We start from the raw sequence: 15,389 nt of genomic DNA, 5'->3' as shown, positions 1-15,389 counted from the left end.
TTGACAAGATCTCCAGCAAAAATTTTTGCATTTTCAGTCTCACAAAAACCATGGGTTCTCCAGCAATGAGGCAACGGAAAAAATCAATACTTGCCATGTACCATGTAACCAATAGAATAAGGGCAATGATTTATGTATGGATGGATGCAGACTGAATCAGCTGGGGCCTCAAACAGAGGGAGAGAGAGAGAAGGAGAGAGAGAGAAAGAGAGGTGTGGGGGTGAGCTGGACTGCAGTGATTATTCCTACACTATGGCCAGATTTTTTTTTCTGCAGCAATAATCCCCCTCTCTAGCACTGCAGGACATAGAGGAAAGACTAGCAATATGTGGAATATATGATGGACCAGCATTTCTCTTTTTGCCTCAGAATAATGATGCTATGTTGAATATTAAGGTACAGTAAAAAAGGAAGAATGATATATGGTCTGCAGTACTTCAGTCTTCCAGCTACCTCCACCCTAATAAAGACCAATCCAGTGGGTCAACAAGAACTAGTTTAAAGAGAGTCAAATTATCAACAGGAATAAAATGTGCCATCACTGCTTCATGACAAGAAAAAGCAGGAAGGGCTCACTGAAGAGAACTACTGTATACCCCAGGAGTTTCTGCTGAGAATATAGTTTTGTAAATTGGATTACCAGGGATACAGCACTATAAGGTATTTAATGACTGTGGTAACTTTTAGGATATCTAATACTGCTGTTGATTTAAAAACAAAATCATCTAGATAAAATTTACTTATCTGTTTGTGTGATGTAGGCTACCAATAAACACTTATTCAAACTATATTCAATGCTTTATTGCTGTACTATTAATATCTAGAAGATTACTTTAAAGCGACAGTAATTTGCTACAGAAATGCCATACTATTTTATTAAAAATACCTCTCTGTAGTTCGTGCAAATTGCTAAAATAATTCGTAAACATTTTTGCAATGCCTTGGATAGTCAGACTGTATTTACATTTTTGAGAATCAGATGTTCATTCAGTACTCTCAATGTTGTAGTTTGCCATGAAGTAATCTTGTTATAATTAATATTTCTGCCGCAATTACCACTGATGACTGACTCAATGCTCTTTTCTCCCTACAACATTTAAACCTTGGTATTGTCAGTCTTTCTCTTGAAAGGCATAATATTTTTAGAGAATGCTATAGAACAATAGGAGGCCACTAGTTAAATACACCAGTTATGCAATGTTAGATCAATTAAGGCTTTAAGAATTGTGATATGTTTAGAAGCCTTGCATTTTACAGATGTCTGTGAATTTATCAGGTCAGAATAACACAGAAATAATTTCATTTCTGACTTCCCACAACATATGTGTGATATTACATATGCTAGCAAGATTAATCATTAGCTACCAAACTACATTTGTATGTTTTATGGTGAAAATAACAAGAAACATATGAACAAAATTTAATTTAACATAAACAGGGTTTTGTTTTCTAAAGAATGTGATTGCATGTGACCAGACTTTGCATTTTAATGAAAAACATTTCTGACTATATTGCTTTGATATTACCTACCTAGTTCTTTTATATAAGTTACACTATGGTTAGCATAACATAACATACACCTGTATGGACATATCAAAATAACAGTGATGCAGTAAAATAATACTCTATAAATAAAGTTTGTCTTTAATTTCTCATTCAGTTGACAATGGCAGACCACAGTATATTTCAGAGAATGAAAGTATGAAACATGTTTTAAATCAGAATAAGTATATACAGCTCATTACTAATTCAGTCAGAAAATTCTTCTTGTGGTAAATACTCAACAACAGTAACAAGTAACGGTTCCTAGATCACTCAGTCCTCTATCTTTATTAATCCCACAAATTAAAATCTTGATAAATCAAACCATTTCTAAGGCCTTGGAATTATGTTAGGCTAAAATGAAAAAAAGGTGTAGCCAATTAAAGCATGACAGAACACAGTCCACAAGTGAAGACACCTTACAAACTACTTCTAATGTAGAAATAATATGATGTGCATAATTTAAGGGGATTTCTCAAACTCTTCAAAGTACTGACAACCAAGCAGGTTATCAATACGCTTACCTTTGAACAACACATTGTAATTCTTCTCCTCCTGCTTTCTCTCTCTCTTCAATAAACACAGCAACAGAAACTCCACAAATTATGATGGACTTCCTCGACTTTTGTTCTGAGCTCCAGCCAGAACGCCATGGACCTACAGCATTTGGAAATGGAGAGGGAATAACATGAAAATCTTGGCACCAGCCCAAGGGAAAGAGTGAAACAGTCAACGAAACAGGTAATAGCTCTCCACAGCACCACGACCAGGTGAGTTATACGAGCAAACAATGATTTGGAGCCAGTGACATGGAAATTATTGTTGAAAATTAATGAAAGCACATTGCTTTGATCCTGGACCTCCACTGGTTTGATAACTCGAAATACAAGCTTATGCAGTTAAAGAAACCTGACCAAAGCCTTTTTAAGTGTTCAAAGAGATGTAAATGAATATAGCAGCAGACAGTTCATTTTAAAGCAACAGACAAGTTTATGTTTTATAAACAAAAGGCAGGGTGCACTATGATTACTGTAATTCTGCACCTAGACGTAGTGCATTCCGTGCTCAAAGATTTCAAATGGCAAACAAACTTTAAAAACTAAATAATACTGTTACAATGAGGAAAAGATTAAGAAAATTGTAATATTTTCAATATAGGAAATTATTTTAATGTTTCACGTGAAAGTCTTTTTCACGTACAAATAAATGTTTGTTTCTATCCAGCATACTATGTTCTCTTTTCCAATTACCATTTGAAAATCTACTTAAGTTAAAGAGTACTCTCAGGGTGAAAATTCACAGCTGTGTTAATAGAAGATAACACACAAAAATACTGGAGAAAAAATATCTTATTCACCATTTTAAAAGAAGGAAAAGATTTTAATATGATGTTTACTGCAAGTCCTTTCCTTAGCATGCTTTCAGCTTTTACCAGAAGAAATATCCAGTTAGGGCACAGACTTGCTCCCATTTACACTAACGGTGAGATTATCCATAATATTAATGAAAGTATTTCAGTTGTCATCTTCTTAGCATTTTAAATATTTGTGCTTTCGGAACAAGACCGAAAAAAGGAAGCTGATGTATGACTTTCTGCAACATTCTTAAAAGACGTGTTGTAACAAATGAATTCATTTGCAATAACAGAAAATATATGCATAGGACTGTGTATTAATATGTCTTAAAATAAACCTGCTAAAATTTCTTACTTCTCTTAAAAGCAATATGGTCATTTAAAATTGTTTAGGTACACACACATTTAAATACGCATTTAAAACTTTTTCCTACATTAATTAAAGTATTGTAATTTGTCACACGAATAAGGAAATGTCACAGAATTTACTTAATTGAAATGCTTTATCGTGCTCTAGAAACTGGAATACTGTGGATCAGCAACATGTAGATTTTTTGTCTTCACAATTTTTTGTCTTTGTCTGGTCAAAGGACCATCGATATTTGTTACAAACTCCTGAACTACTTCTGAAAATGTGCAGCACTGTCAGCTCCAGCTGAAACTACCAGTTACTGGGGACAATGAACAGCACAAGATTTAGCATAACACGCACCAAAGTAGACCAGTGAATTTAACAGAAATGCAATATACAGCAAAAGGTGTCAAATTTAATAAACGGTATAAGGTGAAAAAAAAAAAAAAGAAAATCAAACCGAAAGCATCATAGAACCCGATTTTGAAAATGCCACACAAAAGCAGCACACACTCTGCAAATAACCTGCTGTTCTCTAGGCAGGGCCTTAGTATTGTGAAAAAAATATGAAAAGATAAACAACCCTTGTTATTTGTCATATAACAAAACCAAAATATTTGTGTATCAACACACCTCCTGACCAGTTGGATAGCTGGCAGTTATCATTTGCAATTGCTGTAATTGCATTTATTCTTTGCTATCATTTCCGTACTTAGTGTGCAACATCTAACGGATTTTTTTATCTCATGCAAACCATCCCAGCTCCGTCAACAGCTCTTGAATTTTTAAAGAGGTACCTTCTCCCTCCCTCTTTTATTCCTCCTGAAATTTTCTGCCCCCAGATCTTAAGATAGAGCAACTTCCATGGATTAAACAGTTCTATCGGAGTCACCTAATAAAACACTATTAATTGTAATAGATTTTTGTTTCTTCTTCCAATGATATTTCCATGGCAACATTTTCACGTTCTATTGTTGAGGGTGTTCTTCATTCCCAGAGCGGGTTAACCACAGGGCAGGAAGGGCAGGCTGTTGGTCAGCCTTTATTTTCTCTGGTCCTTCAACAAAGGTTAGTTGAGGTCATCAGAAGCCAAAGGGTAATTACTTTTCCTCAACAGGGTTAAAGTCACACAGATTGCTATTGAGACAACTGTATGGACGACCTTCAGTTTTTTATGTTCAATCTTCTTTTCTTTTAGCAGAACAAATGTTAATAAGGATAGCAGATAGGGCAAAAGCCCAGTGAGCTACACACCGCGTACATCTCCACAGTTTTCAGTTGTGCTACTGACTATTAGAGCAATTTTTAAAAAGAATGCAATTAGGTGAGCCCAACCACAGAAGGTTGCATAGTGATTAAACATGAAAGCTATCAATACCCAAAAAGAACCTATTCTGTGATTTCTCTATTCAACAAATTTTAACAATATTCCAACTCAAATAAGAAATGTTTAGGAGGGCCAGCACCCCCATGTTGTCTGTCTCACTAGCCTCAAATTCATCGCTAATATCACTTGCTTCACTCAAAAGAATGAATTAGGATCATGGGTTTTAACTAGGGAAGACTTTAGCACTCGGTGTATCAGGCCTGGCCCCTTCTTTAAGCCTCCTGTGGAATAACCATCAGATCAGGAGAATGGTGGGGATGGAGGACAGAAAGCCCGACTTGAACTGCAGAGAAAGCCAGGGAGCTGATCGGGGTAAATAAGGATTTTGCATGGATTCAGGGGAAGGAAAGCAGGCTGGTGGCATGCCAGTGTCTCCAGCATAAAGTGTTTAGCTCTCACCCTACTTACAGAGTGGAAACACATTCCAAGTGTAAACCAGCTTTCAACAGAGACCTGGTCCATAAAAAAATCCCAACATCTAAGACTAAGCGAAACCCCAGCCAGTGGACCTCCACTACTGATTTGAATCACCAGGCATCAGGACTGGAGGTGCGCAGGCTGGATCTTAGGGTGTTTGGCGGGTCTCCAGGTACAAGTGCCACCTGGACCATCAGGAGTCGGCATGCCCCCCGCCTGCGGCCCCTGCACCAACACTCATGGCTGGGCAGAGGGCTCGGCTCCTCTCTCTGCTAGAAATTTAACGTCCCCAGTGGACTCCCAGGCACCACTGACCTCATTACTAAAATTAACGGTATTGTTTTTACTGTTTGTTGTATGCTTTTAAGTAAATATTACAATAGTAAAAGTCAGTAATGCAAAGCAAGATTAAAAAAAAGGGGGTTGTCATCTTTCTCAGACTTAGCTTTAGCTTCATATCTTCTGGCTACTCTTTTTAAGCTCAATGTTGACAAAATTAAATAAACAAGTAATAAAAGGATCAGGTACTGATCATTAAAATATCCATTATAAATTGGGGAAGTGCAACTCAGCTTCTTGATTGATGCATTAATTCGTAAACTCAGCAAAAGTTATAAATAATCACAATGCTGATAAATGATAAATGGAAGATTTGGTAATCAATCAATTCAAATGGGGCTAAATGGAAGAATAATGCATCATTTATATTTGGCTATATTGTACAGTATGTAAATTATTGAATACTTGCTATACCACTTTCACATCAAAGAGGTGGTAGACAAATAGACGATCATAAAACAGAATTATCAGACTCTAGCCTTGTAACACTGTTTAACCATCTGTGCTACACACAGCACGCTGGGGGTAAGCCAAAGGACCTCCAAACCTTCTCTCTTTGGGCAGGTCTTTCTTTGTTCAGAAGTTATACTTCCCCAGGTACAGCAACTGCTGCCTTCAAAGGTTCAAATATTAATTCCCAAATACAAATCGTGTTAAACAGGATTGCAGACAATATCATTAAATTAAGGATAAATGTGTTATAGGGACTATCCACCATCAAAGAGATTCAAACACCGGAATCTAAGAATTAAAATTTCATATACGAGAATCAAACGTACTATGTTATGAAAAGCTGTTTGTTAAAGGCACTCCATTGTAATTCAATTATGAAATTACTCTATGTAGCAACCACATAGTTACAATTTGTTCTTAACTCTGTTTATAATCCTACAATTCGCTAAAATAATTAAGACGCTAAATTTGTTGGAAAGGGGATTTCCATTTATCTTTTTCTGATCGTGACACTAGGAAGTGTGCCAGTTTCAGACAGCAAAAAGGCACAGACTACCAATGGCCAGATTTCACTAGCACCAGATTTTCACCACGTAAATTCTAGTCTGGGAAGGAGCAGCGGGTCTTTTTTCTGTGAGGAAATTAGGAATTTCCAACTATTAATGATCCATGCATTCTGAATTTCCCAAATTTTCACTCTCACTTGAGTGAAGATAACTGTTCACAGTCCCTTTCCCTTCTGCCCTGCTGGGAGGCATCAGCATACAGAGTTGATAGAGCAGAACGGACACAAGAGTTGAGGGAACTTCTCTGCAAACATCTGGAGTACTAGAAGTCCTACTGTCCCATCTGTACTGAAAAACTTGGGCTTTCAGGAGAACACATAAACACCCAGGGCTAGATTAAAAAATCCAGGGAAGTTCCAAACAAATTCAGACAGCTGTCCTGGATTAACCTGCTTCCCTAGGACACATAAACAATGACTAGGGCCACAAAGCGCTGACACTGTCAAGCCAGAGAGCCAAGGAACATTTATTCACTAGTTTTTCATCATTAATTTAAAATATATCGTATCCAATTTTATTCACTTAACATTCTAATGGCCAAATGCAGCCCTTCACACTTGGTATTGAATCATTAAAAGCCACAATGATATGATATACCTACAAGCATTTATATAGATTTAAAAGACAGAAATGGAAAAAAACACTACTAAAATACAAATTTCAGCTGCCTTTTCCATTAGTAAATCTCTGGTAGGGTACCACAATTACTAATGATTTGTAAATGGTTATTTGGATACACTTTGCATCTGCAAACAATGACTGAAAATGGCACAGACTCAGAGAAGACTGACTGCATAGGCAACTTTTTGCTTTGAAATCTTCCTTGAGTTTCTATTGTTGTTTTATAATAAGCAGAGACTGAAAAACAACATCTCTGAAAACCACCTACTCTTCAAAAACATGCACTTCTCTCCCAAATACAGCCTTCCTTTGTCACTCTGTGCTCATGCAGCTTCAAAATTGCATAGGTTTTAGGTGAAAAGAACAACTGGAAACCCCAAAATGTTGAAGCTGTTTCCTGATGTTTCACACATTTCACCAACTTTTCCTATAACGCCTGCTCTCAACCTCTCAGTGCAAATATTTCCCCAGGGTGGGACACCTGAAATTTAAAGCTCTTCAAGTCTTCAGACAGCAGAGGCCTCTCCAGCTAAAAAAGCTTTGCAAAAGTTTGAAAAAATAGTTTCCACAACACTGAAGGAAAAGAAGAAAAAGATTTCCTGTAACATAGGGAGGAAAGGAAGATGTCCCACTGGGACTCCAACCAAAGTAAGTGCATGTGTGAGCACTAGCTCCCGCACACAGTCCCCTTCCTATGCTGCAGGGTGCTAAATACGACATAGGCTGGCCACTAGCTGCATCTCTGGAAGACGCAGGATGACCAGCTGAAAGTTTCTTGTAATAATGTCAGCCATGAGTGTGGCTGTCCATTAGGTTTTTGATCTTCCGGAGCCTCCCTGGTCATTGTAATGTCCACGACTATTCTTAAACTTTCTCTTTCCCATTGGTTCCCTCAGGTGCGTTGACTTTGCCGTCACAAATTCTATAATCAACTGATGTTATTAGGAATAATGCCTTATTTTGAGTAGTGTAGAACAGGCTTTCTGAAAACTAAAAAGCAAAGCTTTAAACTGCTTCTCCAAATTTGGACCCAAAATGTCAACTGGCCACGTACAGCTAGAAACCTGGAGTGAACTACTATAATTTTTACATTAGAAATAGTGGTCTCTCTGATCACCTTCCATACCACGCACTTAATAGCAACATACTTCTCCTAAAGTATTAAATATATTTTATATAAAAAGTACTGTTGTATTAGTCATATGAAGATAAATATATTCCAACTGTAGTGTAGTGCTCATGCACTTAACCTGGGCTTTCAAAGAGCATGATTAATGGTGCTCAAAGCAAAAAACACATTTTGTATCTCACAGCTCTTAATCAGAAATACACCAATCCATCCGCATACATATTTGCAGATGGTCACAGTGGAAAAAAAACAGCAAGGAAAGCTGTCTTGGAGCTGAAAGAAAAACTGTGGCACCCAAAGTATCATAAAGGAAAGGTAAATAGGTTTCCCAAATGCTAAAACTGGAAAACATGCAGATGAAAAAAGCTGACAACTTCACATTATCTCAGAAAAAAACCCAATCTTCACTAACAATTTCCCATTTCATAGTAAGATTAGTAAATATTTATAACCTGCCTTAGGACCGACTACTGCAATCTCTGACTATCACAAGTTTGTGCCTAACTGAAAGGTTGGTTGTTCCTGAACCTTCTTGGGAATGACTTTGGCTTTTCCTGGCATTTATTTGACCAGAGTACAGATCACAGGGAGCCACAGGGTACACTGCTCCTCCATCATTCCCACTTCATTCCTTCAAGGTCTATCCCATAAACAACATGAGACTGGACAACTCTCTCTTACAACAGGTAAAGGAGAAAGACATCAACGTTAGTCTAATACGCTATTGTTTCTGCTTAAGCCCTTATGCCATAAAGGCAGATAGCAAGTGGACTGTGGTATCTGTGTGTTTATTTGAGTGTCACCAGGAAAAGCACATGCAGGAAACCCACATACCCTAGTATGGCATGTATGTTCACCTGTGACAAGTACTTTCTTCCACACTGTGACCCTCAGCATCTTGATTTTCTGTCAGCTTTTAAATCCCAGCTAATTAGAAGATTCACTACTCCTTATGATTCCTGACTTTCACAGTTTCTAATTAGTCTTTGTAGCAGTCTATTACCTAAATGAATTGTGATATTCCACTTGATATGTTAAATGAAAACCAACATTACCATTTCTCCTTAGCATTATTTACCTCATAGTAAAAGTAATTTTGTTCTGAGGATAGCACATTTTAACTTTGCAATTAAACTGGAAGTCATTCAAATGAAGAAAGGTGAAAGGAAACAAACCCAGGTTGAATATTAACTCCAATTTTCTTTTCCAAAATTATTCCTTAGATTAGGACTCTTAATTGGGAAGATCTGTTCATAACGTTATACTTACAGATACCACTGAAGGTCTGTACACGAGATAGGCACGTAACAACTGCCCACACAGTTTGGCACGGTTCTCACTCACATGGCAGTGTTTACGAGGACAATCCTTCTCTGCACTCTGTGCTGCAGAACCATGCTCTCCATTCTGCACTGCAGCAGCTATGGAGTCATTCAAGTTGAACACGTCAAGAGGTAAGAGATTATCCCTAAATTTAGAGGAAGTTACATCCAGAGGGAAATGAAATTATGAAGTGTAGGACAACGAGGGTTGGTTTCCATTGCAGGAGGAGATGAACGAATGCGTTATTTCTTCTGAGTGATGTAGGTTTCTGAAAGTCATGGAGCCACCAGGTCCACAGCTGTTCAACATCACAATAGTTGTTCAGCAGAAACTCTAATACTGAACAGATGATCTCTGGAGCTGGTCAGTAAGCAATGTTGAAAAACTGACAGCGGCCTTCAGTGTTATCTGGTTTGGAAAAAAAGTAGGGCTTGCCTACTTTTTTGAGCTCAGCCTGAAGACCTGAGATTGATATACCACTAATCTTTCTGGAAAAGAGAGCACTAACAGCTTGTACAGGGTGATTTTCTTTAGCAACAATAATTTGAGCAACAAGTCATAAATATTGTTTACCTCCATCTTCATCCAGTGCAGCAGAAATGCTGTGGTTAATTTTAGATTTCCAATTTTAAGATCAACAAACAAAAATTTAAACTCTTCATACATTTTATTGCATTATAAAAACTTCTTTCAATCTCATGCAAGTTGCATCAGATGATGCAACTCAGGCACAGTACAACTACTTTCAGTAGTAGTTAACAGATTGTGCGTTCTTACAGCTCCTGCACCTAATTTCAGGTTACAGCAGTAGGAAGCCTTTACTGACCACTGCCCAATACCTGTAGCCTCTCCTAGGGACTGCACAGCCAAACCAGTTAGACTAAACCTGGAGTCCTTTCTCTGGCAGTGGCACGAAGCAGATGATATGGCAAAGACAGTGCAGCATCCAGCAATTTGTGGTTCAAGGACTTTCTATGCCAGAGTTTCTTCCTATAAGGTAGCCCTTATGGATTAAACAATTCATACCATTCCTTTTTGAACCCAGTACTTGGGGATCTTTTCCATGGCCACTTCACTTTCGTAGCGGACATACCACCTTCCACTAGACTTGAGCAACCTGGCCTAGTGGAAGGTGTCCCTGCCCATGGCAGGGGGGTTGGAAACAGATGATCTTTAAGGTCCCTTCCAACCCAAACAATTCTATGATTCTATATTAAGGACCCTGTCACTAGCTTTGCGTTGTCTTACACCAGTGAACCAGGTAACAGCAATGAAGTCAAAGCAAGCCCTAACACACCAGAGAAATCAAGAATGGCAGAAGTTTGGATGAACAAGAGTAGCACTGGACTCTGGGGCTAATGTTGTTTGTCTAGCTAACATCACAGACTCTTAGGTAGCCACTACACAAACTGTGTGATTAACCTCGACAGCAATGCAAAGTGAAAATGTATATATGCGCAGCATTTGAGTATCTGCGATGCGTGTGATCCACCGGGTCTGGAAGTGGCTCACTTTACAGTCACTACTATGTCTACAAACTCTCTCTTTTCCCAAGTCTTTCTGTCTCTGTGTTAATTATGCCTTGCAACACTTTTTAATGTTTCATGTATTGTCCTTGCCTTTTTACTCCAATCATCCTTCTCCTGCCCCCCCTGTTTCCCCTTCTAGTACCAGCTCATCACTACTTGCTGCTCATCTCTTACCCATTTCTGCAACACCTCTCATTACCATTCAGTTGAGCTAGGTCAGACAACATGGGTCAAATAATAAATCTAAGTGAAAAACATGTCTTTAAAAATATAAAATTCAGTCACCAGTCCATACTGATGATCCAAAAGGCACTAAAATAAGTATCATACTGGATTTTATTCTTGCTGATACTGTCGTTAGACTATTTTGATGAAAACAGTAAGTTTGGGCAAGACCTAATGACTAGCTAAATTCATAACAGAGTATCTCAAGCATCTCCCTGAATTTGCTTAAGGCAGTTCACACTACTAAGATACACAGGGCTAAATCAACCTCATCTCTGTGTGCAATATTTTATGCATGTAGGTATCTATATTTCTGCATACAAAAGGCATTTCTGCATGCAAAACAGTTCAATATCCCGTGCCTATCCAAAACATCCTTTCCAGGTTCAATTATGCATCCAAAAGCTTGCTTAAACAGCACTAAAATTTTAACAGTCTTTTGTGAAAATCTATTGTAGTGTATATTTGTAATAGAGCAGATTTCTCCCCACAGCCACTACCAATCATTTGTCAAATCCTTATTTTAGGAAAGCAAACTAGCAAGATGCAAAAGCACTACTTTTTCTCAAGCAAAATGAATTTCAGAAAAGGATAAAAAGACTTTTAAACTTTTTGCCTGCCACTTTTTATTCTTTACTAACTGTGCATTGCTTTCCTACAGTTTCTGTTCTTGCCCACAGAAATGGAGGATTCAGAAAATTAGTTATTCTTCATCCTCTAGATCCTAAAAAGTTCTTAGCCCACCAGAATAAGTAATTTACAGAAACATTCTACAGAGCTGAAAACAAACTTGCCTATTTCAGTGTCCACCAGACTTCTATCAGTATTCAGTATTTTACAGGAAAGATTTTCAGAAAAATATTTCTCTATGTTGGGGGAGTAAATGGTTATGTGGAATGTTTAATAACAAAAGCTTCCCCTGCTCCATTTGTTTGGTTGTCAGCTAGTACTCTGGCAGCAGACAAAGAGTTAATGTCAAAATACATCTTCTGATACCCCGATTGCCTTTCCTCATCCATTGTTTTCAAACTTCTTTTGAATGGTCAGAAATTTTCTGCCTGAATAAACTCTCAACAGAAAAGAGAACTGGAGCAAACAGAAAACCGAGTAAAATAAAACCAAACTGTGTTGGCAATATAGAAAGGAAACCTGGTTATAAAATCACAAATTTCTAGCACCAGGATTTATTGTGAAAGTAATGTAATTAAAAACTGCAAATTTTGCCCTCTTGCAGCAAACTTATTTAAAGATAGCAACAATCTCTACAATATCATAAATCTGGCAATAACTTGATACTCAGAACGGAAAAGAAATTAGCCTAACCTTTGGACAGCTTTTATAAAAATGCTTTTAAAAATAACAAATCACTGTTTTCATAACGCTATTCACGTCTCAGCTTTCCTTTAGACTGAAATTTGATGCTAGAAGTAGTATTTTTCACTCACGCTTAAGAGCTTCTAATTTCGACCTTCTGTCTTGATCACTCTTAGCATTCTCACATTACTATTGGTAGCAAAAAACATATTCTTATAAAAAACAAGAGTAGTGCGTTTCAGTTATGGTTATCTATTGATTCAGTTACACTTGAATTGATCTCAAATTGTTTCAAGCAACTGTTCTGCACCCAAAACACCACATGAACCACAGAAACCAGATCAATAGATTTCAAGTGAAATAATTGTTTTCCTTTGTAAGACCCCATTACTTCTTGAATGAAGAACTGTGTGATTGACCTCCAGGAAAGCAGCAGATGTGAATAAGCCAAGCACCTCAGGCCTTATCATTTAAAGCGAGGCCTTGAAAATTACAGGAAAGTACATTGAACATGTGCTCGGTTAGCTGTGGGAAATGCACAGCTGGAGGAGCCACAAGTCTGCATTTTACTCTGATAGCACGAGAGCTGTAGTACATACATGGAAAAAATAGACTTTTAGAGTTACTCACTCATGAACATATATAAAAATATTTTACTAGTTAAGAATACAATTCAAGGATTCTTGAGTGACTGGTTTTCTTTTCACAGTATTTGTTTTAGTGAGGTTTTTGTCTTCTTTCCTGAAATTTCACACTGCTGTACCACTGAACTCACTTTTTTCACAGTGTCTTTATATAATTGTAATGTTTTGTCAGTGCAGTCATTTCCATATTGCCATATTCATACACACAAGGTAGGAGGCATAAACCAGTGCAAGAGCTGAAGAAATTGGGGTGACCTCATTAATTCTACCAGCAGGATGCAGATTTATACCAGATTAGCAATTTATTGGGGTGCCTAAAAAGAGATCATAAGTGATGCTGCCAAACAGCGTGAGATGGGCTCTTCTAGGGGCTGAGTAAGGGTTGTGACGGTGGCTGCACTGACCTCCGTGCAACACAGACAGCCCAAGGAGCTGAAATGATAACAGTATCCCCAGGCTGCCAAATCTGCAGCACTGCACATAGAGTCCCCCAGCTGTAGCCCTGCCTCTGCGTGGTCAGTGCTGCTCCCTCTACCATCGTGTGTTTGTGTCCCCAGGATAAAGCCTTACAACTTTCTTCCCTACCTGGAACATGCCCTTTTGCACAGCAGAAGGAGCCCAGGGACCATCATCTCTGTCCACAGCCATTGGTAGGAATAGGGTGACTGCGGAAAATAGAGCGAGAGTGTGACTGGAAGGTGTCGGAGATGTGTGATGTCTGAGGACACAGTTTGGAGGTACAGGACAGAGCAGCTGGACAGAGGGTTGTGATCACCTTGTGATAGTGATTATGGGAAGGCATTGCCAGGGGTAACAAACTTGGCAGGCTTGACCTGTCAATCTCAGCCCAATATACTGTGCCCTCTCCATTATACAGACTAAAATGGCACATGGCAACATCAAAGTTACTGCTTAGGTAATGCAAACATGCAGGGGATGCCTGCAAAATTGTTCCCCCAGCAGGCATCAATTGCAAAAAACAAGAAACATATGTGCACCCCCTTAAAAATTGCAGTTTCAATACACAATTCTATTTTTTGATAATTTCTACCCTCAGTTGATGCTTCCCCCACAAGAGAATAAGTAGCAACTGAGAATTGTTACGGTGTTATTTTTGTGGTCTTAGCACAAGTTGCTGTCCCTCGTACCAGTCCTCCTGGTATAGGAAATTTTTATTTCTTTTAATTATATTGCAAATAAATGAAATACATTATAGCTTAGAATGTTTTTGTAAGGAAGTCTTGGTTGACTCCTTGCACATATTAGACCTGATCTGGGCTTTACTCTTTTATGAGCGCAATTAACTGCAAACACCTTGTCATAAACATTTTAAAGGTCAAAGAGATTGCAACAATTTTGCTAAAGAGATAAATGGTCAAATAAAACATTGAATTGTTAATTCCCAGGTGACAAAAAGCTGCATGAGTCAGATCAATAAGAAGACATACAGAACAAATTCTGGGATAAAGGGCGGGTCAACCTTGAAGTGTTAATAACTTGCTCCCATTATTTAGCTCTGGCACATCATGTGTTCTAGCAGGTAACATTGCTGTTAATAACAAATTAATGTCCACAGATTCACAGACGTAAAACCAGGCATCAGAGGTTATTGAAAAAAAAAAAAAGCTTTGAAAGGATTTAGCTCTATTAACACAAGGAAAAACAGTGAGTTTATGAAAGACAGGTAAGAGCAGTCTTACTACTATTTCTAATCTTATCTGTTAGTCAATTGCTGGATTGGGCACGCTTTTCCCCCTCTCTCTGTGCAGATTTTCCTTTTTCAACCTTGTTCTTAATGGCTGGGCTTTTATTAAATAGTAACTGTCAAAAACGTACAGCCTATTTGAGTTAAAAGAATTGTAAGAAATCAGTATGTTAGATGAAAACTGAGTATGTTGAAGCAGATACCCAGCTGGTCTGTACTGCCAAAGCTGTTGTTATGAAACTGGGGCAATTTGTGTCAGCCTAAAGTCTGCCCCACAGAAGGCATTAGTGTATGTAGAAGGTCAGATACAGAAATTAGCATCCTTGACAGATACATGTTTAAGAGAAGGGAGATCCTTTTTCATCTTTGTGAAGTAGATAATGTGTGACCATTATGTTCAGCATTTCTGTCTGCTGAAAATAGCTTTTCGTAACTACTATAGCTACCTCAGAAATTACTCCTCCTTTTATTGGGAAAACCATGCCTTTC

At 38.0% G+C, this 15,389-nt stretch overlaps 1 long non-coding RNA gene across 1 annotated transcript in view; it reads right to left on the bottom strand.

The window, feature by feature from the left end:
- The window catches only part of LOC309670140, a 94,404-nt gene that overhangs the window by 41,812 nt on the left and 37,203 nt on the right, over positions 1-15,389 (bottom strand). The window contains exon 3 of the long non-coding RNA XR_014268973.1: positions 2,067-2,199. This is a non-coding gene — a long non-coding RNA (uncharacterized lncRNA). The remainder of the gene's footprint in view (positions 1-2,066; positions 2,200-15,389) is intronic.

Source organism: Vanellus vanellus (genome assembly GCF_965231255.1).
Source record: "Vanellus vanellus genome assembly, chromosome: 3".
Lineage (NCBI taxonomy): Eukaryota > Metazoa > Chordata > Aves > Charadriiformes > Charadriidae > Vanellus > Vanellus vanellus.
This window is presented reverse-complemented; position numbering and strand designations above follow the sequence as displayed.